Raw genomic sequence first — 10653 nt, 5'->3', positions numbered from 1 at the left:
GAAAACAATAAACAACAGCAGGAAAAAAGAATGGCAATGGACCAGACTGAGTCTTTCTTGCTCAAAGTGACCCATGTTTGGAGCTTTTGTTTCTTGTTGTAGACAGATTGAACCATGTCCTTTCAAGATCCAACATGCATAGTTGAAATGGTTGATTATTCCATGAAGCAACTGTTCCTGCAGGAGGAAGATGGAGACAAAATGCTAAGGGAGATATGTGGAAGCAGGGTTTCTTCTTAATCATGTTCATTTACCATCTAATCATTTTATAATGGCATTTTTCACATAGTTTCTGCCTTATAATGGAATTGGATAAAGGACTCACATGAATTCCTCTGGTTTTGAAATTATTTTATGCTACTGAACACAGAAAATACCTATAGAGAGCATTGTCAGGCATAGAGTGATAAGGGACTGGGCAGAAATTATCTCATTGTATGAAAATCTGACACCTTCCACATTCTCAGGCATCTAACATGCCTGTCATTTCCCTGACAGGTCCCTGAAATATTAGATAAGGTCCTAGCTGGGCTTAGAAACTCACATATTTAAATAGATTGATAGTTGGTCATGGGGAAATTAAATTTATAGTCAAATGAAATAAAACAAAATTAAACTTTGTTTACAGTGATCATATGTGGTGTGATAAGGTGGTAGACTGAATAGCCAAGGCAAAGATAAGCAGGATGTTCCTTTAGGAGGTTCTGTTTTATTATTAAACCTAACCCACTCTTCTTGTAAGAAACACATATATCCTGCAACTTGGAGAACCTGAAAATGACAGCTTATTAATATATGAAACAAAAGGCATATTTTCAGCCTTCTTGATGGCTTACTGGAGTTAAGTACCCTCTTTCCAGGGATAACTGGAAGACTCAAATTCTTAACAGAGTTACCAGTAAAGTTTGTGGGACCTGATGCAACATAGAAAATTGCTTTCTCTTCTTCAACTGGACCTTGGGGGCTCGGTCCATTGCTCTGATGAGGGACATTGTCTCTAGCTCCATCTGTCACTGGATGAAGACTCTATGATAATATTTGAGATAATCATCAGTATGATAGTGGGGAAAGGCCAGTTCAGGCACCCTCTGCTCTGCTGCCCAAGGACCTAGCTGGGGACAACCCCGTGGACACCTGGGATCCCCTTTAGAGCCAAGTCTCTTGCCAACCCTGAAATGGCTCCCTTAATGTAGATATCTTCTTCCTGCTCCAATATCTGTCCTTTCTCCACCTCCAACCTCGTAGGGAGAAGATGAGCAAGGAAGTCTGAACTGAAAGGGGTTGGTCCACCCACTGAGACAGTGTGCCTATTCTAATGGGAGCTCACCAAATCCAGCTGGACTGGGACTGAATGAGCATGTAATCAAGCCGAAGTCTCTGAATGTGGCTGAAAATGGGGAATGACTGAGAAGTCATTGATAAAGGCACTGGGACTTGTTTCTACTGCATGTACTGGCTTTTTGGGACCCTAGTCTATTTGTCTATTTGGATGCAAAGCTTCCTAGGACTGGATGTGACTGGGAGAGCTTGGACTTCACACAGGGCAGGGTTCCCTGCCATGTCTTAAGGAGGTAGGGGGAGGGAGATGGTTGAGTGGAGGAGTGGGGGGAGTGGGAGGAGGGGAGGAAATGTAAATTTTTTGAATGGAAAAAAACCCCAAACTAACCAGTGTATTTATTCAATAAATTTCCGTTATTTTGCATAAAAGAAACGAAAATTGCTTTCTCTCACTAGATAAAGAAATGTGGCCTATATTACTATAAAATATAACAGTTTGTACTGAGGCAAAATTAACTTGTAAATTGAAAAGTTAGTATTGTAACTTATATGAAAGTATCATAACAGAGCATGGTATCACCTAGTAGCCACTGTGCTATGGTTTATTCAGGTAGAGTTGTTGGGAGCATAAGTATATGAGGATGTGGTTTGGCCATGTCTGAACCAGGACTGGGGGTGGCTGACTGTGGCTGTTGCAAGGTATGATTTAGGAGAGAAAGACAACTCCTGATATAAATGAAAAGACTGGTCAAAGATGATTGAGATGACTTGCCACTTTAAGAAGAGGTGACAGATAATTTATCAATTTCCTGAGCAAAGATGAAGGTAAATGAACTAAATGATGAAGATGAAGAAACCATGGTATGTCTATTCAGAATTACTTTGATCAGGAAGAGGAGAAGACAGTGATCACTGATCTCAATTGTCTACAAAGAACTGTGAATGTGTTCAATATCCAGAGGAAATTCATACCTTAATGGAAGATAATGAGAAACTTGACGTTTAGAACCAAGAGATGACAAAGAAATCTAGAGGAACCAGTAAAGAAAATGGAGATGGTGAATGGCTATAACAGGATAAAAGCTATTGTGCATCAGACAGATACCATTGTGGACATATTTAAAATGAGAATGGGCACTGCCAAATTCTTCTGAAAGCGTGGGATGAAGATGATCCAACCATGATGGCTATTGATGTTAACATAGAATGGAAGGTGCTTTTCTTAATCGATAGAATTTTTTTTTCATTTTATGTTTCACTTAAGTTATGATTTAGATTTTAAGAACTTACAACAAACAATGAAATTTTATTTCCTTTTGAAGAGTTTAATGTATGTCTTGTGTAGAAAACTTCTTAAACTGCTATCTGCATCCTTGAGCTCATTTATTTACTAAATAAGAGCATTCAAGTTCAGATTAATCAGGAATGACTTAAGAAAAAGATTCTCAAGATCACTTTGAAAGGCTTTACTTTAAAAAGAAACATTTTTTAAAAATTATTTTGGAATCTCACATAATGAACCCTTGTGGAGGGCCGGACCACATTCTCCATTGCTTCTAGGAACAAAGGTAGAGATTGACCTCTGTGACCCCAAGGTGTGGCGGCACACGCCTTTAGTCCTGATGCCTGGGCGGCAGAGGCAGATTGACCTCTGTGACCTCAAGGCGTGGTAGTATACGCCTTTGGTCCCAATGCCTGGGAGGCAGAGACAAGCAGATCTCTGTGAGTTCAAGGTGATGTAGCACACGCCTTTAATCCCAGCGCACGTGCTTTGTAACTCTCTACCGCTGGGTCCCTGCCTACTCCCGAGGCATCATCTGGGATAATGGGCAGTGGACCAAGTCAAGAGTGACACGTCAGAAGCGAGGACTGTTTCCTTTATAAGGGCTGGGTTCCCCTCATTCTGGGTCTCCGCTTTGGAAGCTGATGCCCTCCCTCTCAAGAGGCATTAAAGCTTTACTGCAGAAGTATCCTAAGTGCCCCGCGTCGTTCTTACTGGCGAGACCATAGCGCGGGGCAACTGGTGCCGAATCCCTCGGGACGCTGAGGGACCCTGACAACTGCTCGCACCGCCGGAGACCCCTTGGACACAAGGAGGATTCAGAACTGCAGGGTGTTTGCTCAGAGAGGTATGACTATTCTTGGACTTTTCGGTTTTGGGCTTGACTTGTTTCCGCATTGGGAAGGTTTCGTAGGGGCCTTGCTACCTCTTTTAGCAGTCCTCTTATATTTTGCCAAAAATTGCTTAGAAGATAAATCCTGCCAGGCTGTTGTTGCGGACGGACAAAATGTATTGGAGGAAGTCCAGGATAGCATATCAGAAACTGAGTGCAGTGAGAGGTTAGGCGCGCCTACAAGAAAAAGAAATAAGGAAATTGGATCCCCCGGTGGTTCTGAGAAAATTAGAATGGGGGAGAAGATTGACCTACAAGGTCAAAAGCTTTCTGATATCAATAATAAGAAAAAAGAAAAAACCAGTAGTTTATATCCTCTGCAGGGGCTTGAAGCTCTGCAAATTGAAAGTGACCATGAAAATGAGCACGAGAGTTCTGGCTCAGGAGAGGAGGTAGAAGGACTAGATACAGAGGAGGAGGCAGAATTAGCCAGCGGTAGGGCCATGAGGACATCCCAAATGGCCCATCCGCCTCCTTACGAGCCGCGCCCTCCCCCAACTTCCCCTTCGGCGCCTCCTTATGAGGAACGCCTTGAGCCAAAGACCTTTTCATTTATGCCTGACAAGGTCAAAAGAAAGTTACACCTGGCCTTCCCTGTTTATGAAGGGGAAAATGGGCGAGTACATGCGCCTGTGAAGTACAACCAAATCAAGGAGTTAGCAGAGTCAGTCAGAAAGTATGGAGTAACGGCTAATTTTACCTTAGCCCAGTTGGACAGATTGGCCTCGTCTGCCATGACTCCAGCAGATTGGGAAGCAGTTGCAAAAGCGTCGCTCATCAGCATGGGTCAATATTTAGAATGGAAAGCGCTGTGGCACGAGGCAGCCCAGGAACAGGCCAGAGCTAACGCTCAGGCCTTAACTCCAGAACAACAGCAGTGGACATTTGACCTCCTGACTGGGCGAGGGCACTATGCCGCTGCCCAGACAAACTACCCTTACGGCGCCTACCACCAGATAGCCGATACAGCTGTAAGAGCATGGAAAGCCTTGACAAAAAAGGGAGAAGGGAACACTCCGCTCACCAAGATTATACAAGGGACGCAGGAGCCTTTTTCAGATTTTGTGGCAAGAATGACTGAGGCAGCAGGACGCATTTTTGGTGATACTGATATGGCCACGCCCCTAATTGAGCAGCTTGTCTTTGAGCAAGCCACACAGGAGTGCCGTGCCGCCATAGCCCCTAGGAAAAATAAAGGGCTACAGGACTGGCTCAGGGTCTGTAGAGAACTAGGAGGACCCCTGACGAATGCAGGTTTGGCCGCAGCCATCTTGCGGTCACAACAACACCCTTTTAAAGGACCAGACACAAGAGTTTGCTTTAAATGCGGGAAGCCAGGACACTTAAAAAGGACTGTAGGTCATCAGAAAAGGAGAGAGCGCCCCCTATGCTTTGCTCACGCTGTGGTAAAGGTTATCATAGGGCAGAGCTCTGCCGCTCCGTTAGGGACGCCCATGGTAAGATCCTCCCACCATTAGGAAACCCACAGATTGATGATCCAAAAAACGGGATGGCGGGCCCTCGGTCCCAGGGCCCCCAAAAAATATGGGAACAAGTTCGTCAGGGCAACGACCGAGGGACCCTCGGAGGCAGAACAAGGATGGACTTGTGTGCCTCCACCGACTTCTTATTGATGCCTCAAATGGGGGTACAGCCCGTCCCTGTGCAGCTGCCTGAGCCCCTACCCCCTGGAAGCGTGGGCCTGCTTTTAGGACGTGGCTCGCTTACCCTACAGGGATTAATCGTCCACCCAGGTCTCGTTGATAGTCAGCACACTGCTGAGATACAAGCCCTATGCTCCTGCCCTAGTGGAGTTTTTTCCATCAGTAAAGGAGACAGGATAGCTCAACTACTGCTTCTCCAGGCAGACATCCACCAGAGGCCGGAGAATAGATTAATGGGGTCAACAGGACAGGATTCAACCTCCTTGGTTGTTAGCCTTCACGATCGACCCAAACTGCCCCTTTGGGTCAATGGTAAATGCTTCGAAGGCATTTTGGACACCGGTGCGGACAAAAGTATTATCTCATTGCGCTGGTGGCCGCGGTCCTGGCCCATTACCGAGTCGTCTCATGCCCTACAGGGCTTGGGCTACAGTGCAAACCCCACCATTAGCTCCGCCAGATTAACCTGGAAAACAGACGAAGGGCAGTCGGGATATTTTACACCATATGTCCTCCCCCTGCCATTCAACTTGTGGGGAAGAGACGTGATGCAGGGCATGGGATTGACCTTATCTAATGCATATTCATCTCAGGCCCAAGATATTATGATCAGAATGGGTCATAGGCCAGGAAGGGGCTTGGGTCGCTCCCAGCAGGGAATACGGGAGCCAATAAATCCTAAACCTAATGTCGATAAACAGGGCCTGGGTTTTTCCTAGGCGCCACTGGGGCAGCACGGCCCATACCGTGGAAAACAGACCCCCGTATGGGTTCCCCAGTGGCCACTTACTTCTGAAAAACTGGAAGCAGTAAATCAGCTAATTAATGAGCAGTTGGCTCTGGGACACATAGAACCATCCACCTCTCCGTGGAATACACCCATTTTTGTCATTAGAAAGAAATCCGAAAGGTGGCACTTGCTGCATGATTTGAGAGCCGTTAATGAACAAATGCACCTCTTTGGACCTGTGCAGCGAGGACTCCCGGTGCTTTCAGCTTTGCCCAAAAATTGGAGTCTGGTAATAATAGATATTAAGGATTGTTTCTTTTCTATTCCATTGCATCCTGCTGATAGGCCTCGCTTTGCTTTTACTGTTCCTTCAATTAATCATATAGAGCCTGATAAACGTTTTCAATGGAAAACCCTACCTCAGGGTATGTGTCTCAGTCCGACTATTTGTCAGATGTTTGTGCAGGAGGCTCTTAAACCGCTTCGTGAACGGTTTCCATGTTTGCTCGTGGTTCATTATATGGATGATGTACTTATGTGTCATGAGGACTTACAGGTCCTAAAGGAAGCCTACCCACTGCTCGTTAAAAGTTTACAGCTATGGGGTCTTCAAATAGCCGCTGAGAAGGTCCAGATTGCAGATACTGGCCAATTTTTAGGTTCTGTTATTCTTCCTGAAAAGATTCTGCCTCAAAAAATAAAAATTTATAGGGATGATTTGCGAACGTTAAATGATTTCCAAAAGTTGTTAGGAGATATTAATTGGCTGCGACCGTTTTTAAAAATCCCCTCTGCTGATTTAAAGCCATTGTTTGATATCTTGGAAGGGGATACTCATATTACCTCCCCTCGGGCCTTGACGCCGGCAGCAGAGGCAGCCTTGTTGCTAGTGGAGGAATCCATTAAGGAGGCACAGCTGTGCCGTATTGATGAGACTCAACCATTTGCTCTATGCGTGTTTAAAACAAGAAAGCTACCCACCGCTGTGCTATGGCAGGACGGACCGTTACTGTGGATCCATCCGCATGCTTCTCCTAACAAAAGTATTGATTGGTACCCCCGCCGCTATAGCTCAAATTGCCCTTAAAGGCCTTAAAATGTCTGTTAGTCATTTTGGCAAGCACCCAGAGGTTATGATAATTCCCTATACCTCCTCTCAGGTACAAACTTTGGCCGCTGCCTCTGACGATTGGGCCATTTTGGTTACCACCTTTTTGGGGAAAATTGATAATCATTATCCTAAACACCCTCTACTGCAGTTTGCTGCATGTCATCCCATTGTGTTTCCCCGAGTTACATCTTTTGCTCCGTTAAAAGACGGGATGACGGTTTATACAGATGGCTCCAAGAATGGTGTGGGAGCCTATGTTGTCGGTTCTAAAACATATATAAAGAATTTTTCTGCCACCTCGCCCCAGGTGGTGGAATGTATGGTGGTTTTAGAGGTTCTTCAAAGATTTCCTTGTCCCCTTAATATTGTTTCTGATTCTGCCTATGTGGTTAACGCTGTTAAATTATTAGAAGCCGCTGGAATTATAAAACCTACTAGTACAGTGGCAGCTCTTTTCCAGAGGATACAGGATTGCTTACTAAGTAGGAGAGCTCCATTTTTTATCACACACATAAGAGCACATTCGGGGCTTCTAGGCCCAATGAGTCTAGACAATGACCTGGCTGATCGTGCTACGCGGCTTGCTGCAGTAGCTCTTGCCTCCCCGTTGCAGACCGCTGAAACCTTTCATGACAATTTTCATGTTACAGCTAAAACCCTGCTCAAACGTTTTTCTCTTACCAGAAAAGAGGCTCGCGATATTGTAACCCAATGTCACAGCTGTTGCCAGTTTCTTCCTATCAGACACACTGGCGTGAACCCCAGAGGGATTACGCCCTTGCAAATATGGCAGATGGACGTAACTCATATCACTGCCTTTGGAAAACTTCAGTATGTGCATGTGTCGATTGACACATGCTCTGGCATTATTCATGCCACACCGCTTACAGGAGAAAAAACCTCTTATGTCATTCAACATTGCCTTGAGGCATGGAGTGCTTGGGGCAAGCCCACATCTTTAAAAGCGGATAATGGGCCTGCCTATACTTCTCGAAAGTTTAAGCAATTCTGTGCGCAGATGCAGGTCACCCACATTACAGGCCTGCCTTATAACCCCCGGGGACAAGGTATCATAGAACGAGCGCATCGCACCCTCAAATCTTATCTACTTAAACAGAAAGGGGGAATATTGACAGAGCTGCCCACGACGCCAAGGGTGGCCATCGCCATGGCTCTGTTCACCATAAATTTTTTAAATCTGGATGATAATGGCCAAAATGCTGCAACACGACATTGTTCGGATCCGCAGCGGCCCAAAGATTTGGTTAAGTGGAAAGATGTGCTTTCTAATGAATGGAAAGGCCCGGATCCCATCTTATTGAGATCCAGGGGAGCTGTTTGTGTCTTCCCACAGGATCAAGAAAGCCCATTCTGGCTGCCAGAGCGATTGACCCGAACAGTGAAGAGTGATCCACAACACACGGATTCGCCTGAGAACCTGGCTGCTGTTCCTCCTGCCATTTTGCGGATGGATGACAGAGCACCGATGGAGGACACTCTCAGCCTTCCTAAAGCTGTTACCAGTCAACCATAGGATGGCGGTGTCTCCCCGATTTTTTACAACCAATAAGACTCTGGGCCCCCTCCCTACCGTCCTAGAGATGATTTATAAGCTTGGCCGTAGGACTCCAGTTCTGGTCCGTGTCTCTCATTCCCCTACTTCAAAGAATGGGTGGGGGTGGAAATGTTTTGGAACAGTCCTATGCTATGGATTAGTGTTTCTCCTCTGGATGGTCTGCTGACTCAAATCCCAAAATCGTAGGGACAAAGTGGTTATTGCACAAGCGCTGGCTGCCCTGGAACAGGGGGCCTCTACTGATGTGTGGTTATTTATGTTAAAGCAGTAAGGTTTAAGCCAACCAGCTCCTGCACCCCTAGGACTGTGGTCCATTACACAGGGTGGAGTGCTTGGCTTAGCTAGCCCTGAAGGTTGTCGAGCTGAAGAGCATCACACAGAGAATGGCCCTCTCTGAGAGATAAGTCGCTCTGCTTAAGGGTTTCCTGCCGTATATTCCCTTTCCCAGAAAATTGGCAGAGGGCAGGCCGGATAGGTTCCAGGTGTCATGAGCCTAGGGACAGATTCCGTGTAAGCCCATTTTTATGTTTTCATTTTGGGAAGTGCGACCTCTATCTTTACCTTCCTAGGGAGTTGCCTTTCTGCAAAGAAGTAAAAAAAGGGGGATATGTGGAGGGCCGGACCACATTCTCCATTGCTTCTAGGAACAAAGGTAGAGATTGACCTCTGTGACCCCAAGGTGTGGCGGCACACGCCTTTAGTCCTGATGCCTGGGCGGCAGAGGCAGATTGACCTCTGTGACCTCAAGGCGTGGTAGTATACGCCTTTGGTCCCAATGCCTGGGAGGCAGAGACAAGCAGATCTCTGTGAGTTCAAGGTGATGTAGCACACGCCTTTAATCCCAGCGCACGTGCTTTGTAACTCTCTACCGCTGCGTCCCTGCCTACTCCCGAGGCATCATCTGGGATAATGGGCAGTGGACCAAGTCAAGAGTGACACGTCAGAAGCGAGGACTGTTTCCTTTATAAGGGCTGGGTTCCCCTCATTCTGGGTCTCCGCTTTGGAAGCTGATGCCCTCCCTCTCAAGAGGCATTAAAGTTTTACTGCAGAAGTATCCTAAGTGCCCCACGTCGTTCTTACTGGCGAGACCGTAGCGCGGGACAAACCCTGATCACACTCACTTCCCAGTCATCTCAGAAAACTTTTTCTAAATATCCCCTTTCTGTGCCTTATTACTGTGTACCAATTCCAACTAATTATAAACTGTACATTATCAAGAAGCTAGAATTATGATGGTTACTACTTGTGAACACTCTGAGATGGATGGATTAATAATTCTTACCATTAAAGATGTCATTTTAATGTCACCATTTAGTGTGGGAGGTTCTTCTGTCTATGTGTTGCTTTTACTGGTTAATGAATAAAGAAACTGCCTTGTCCTGTTAATAGGGCAGAACTGAGGTAGGTGGGGAAAACTGGACTGGATGCTGGGAGAAGAAAGGCAGAGAGAGAGAGAGAGACGCCATGGATCTTCCAGAGTCAGACATACTGAATCATTGTTGATAAGCCACTGTCATGTGGTGATATACAGATGAATACAAATGGGTTAAATTTAAATGTAAGAGTTAGCCAATAAGAAGTTAGAACTAATGGGCCAAGCAGTGATTTAAATAATATAGTTTCTGTGTGGTTATTTTGGTTCTGGGCAGCCAGGATGAACAAGTGGTCATCCCCTGCAACAACCATTTCTAGCCTTGCTCTTGTAAATCATATTGGCAATGAGGAATTGTTACTATCTGGGAAGCTCAAGTAACCTATAATTATAGACATATCCATTGTGGCTGGGCTTTACAACCTTGCATCTTGATTGGTTGTGGTTTTCTGCAATGGCCAACTCTGCTAGTAAAGTCATGGATTTTGGAGGAGAGTCTACAACCACAACTTTACTGAACAAGCATATTCTAACTACGTCCTATTCATTTGTCTTTATACACATATATTTCTTTGCACTGGGCCTGCTCATGTGAATCATTTTGGAATGAATAATTCATTATTTTTTAATGAGTTGTAAGAAAAGTTTTAGATTTTGTATTTAAAGTTATTTGAACACTATATATTTCTCTTTGACTCCTGTTTGAGTTCCTTTCTTGATTACCCCCAATGATGGACTGTGACCATGA

The sequence above is a fragment of the Myodes glareolus genome, chromosome 12 (genome assembly GCF_982192425.1).
Source record: "Myodes glareolus chromosome 12, mMyoGla1.1, whole genome shotgun sequence".
NCBI lineage: Eukaryota > Metazoa > Chordata > Mammalia > Rodentia > Cricetidae > Myodes > Myodes glareolus.
The sequence above is the reverse complement of the archived record's forward strand: the minus strand, read 5'-3'. Positions refer to the sequence as shown.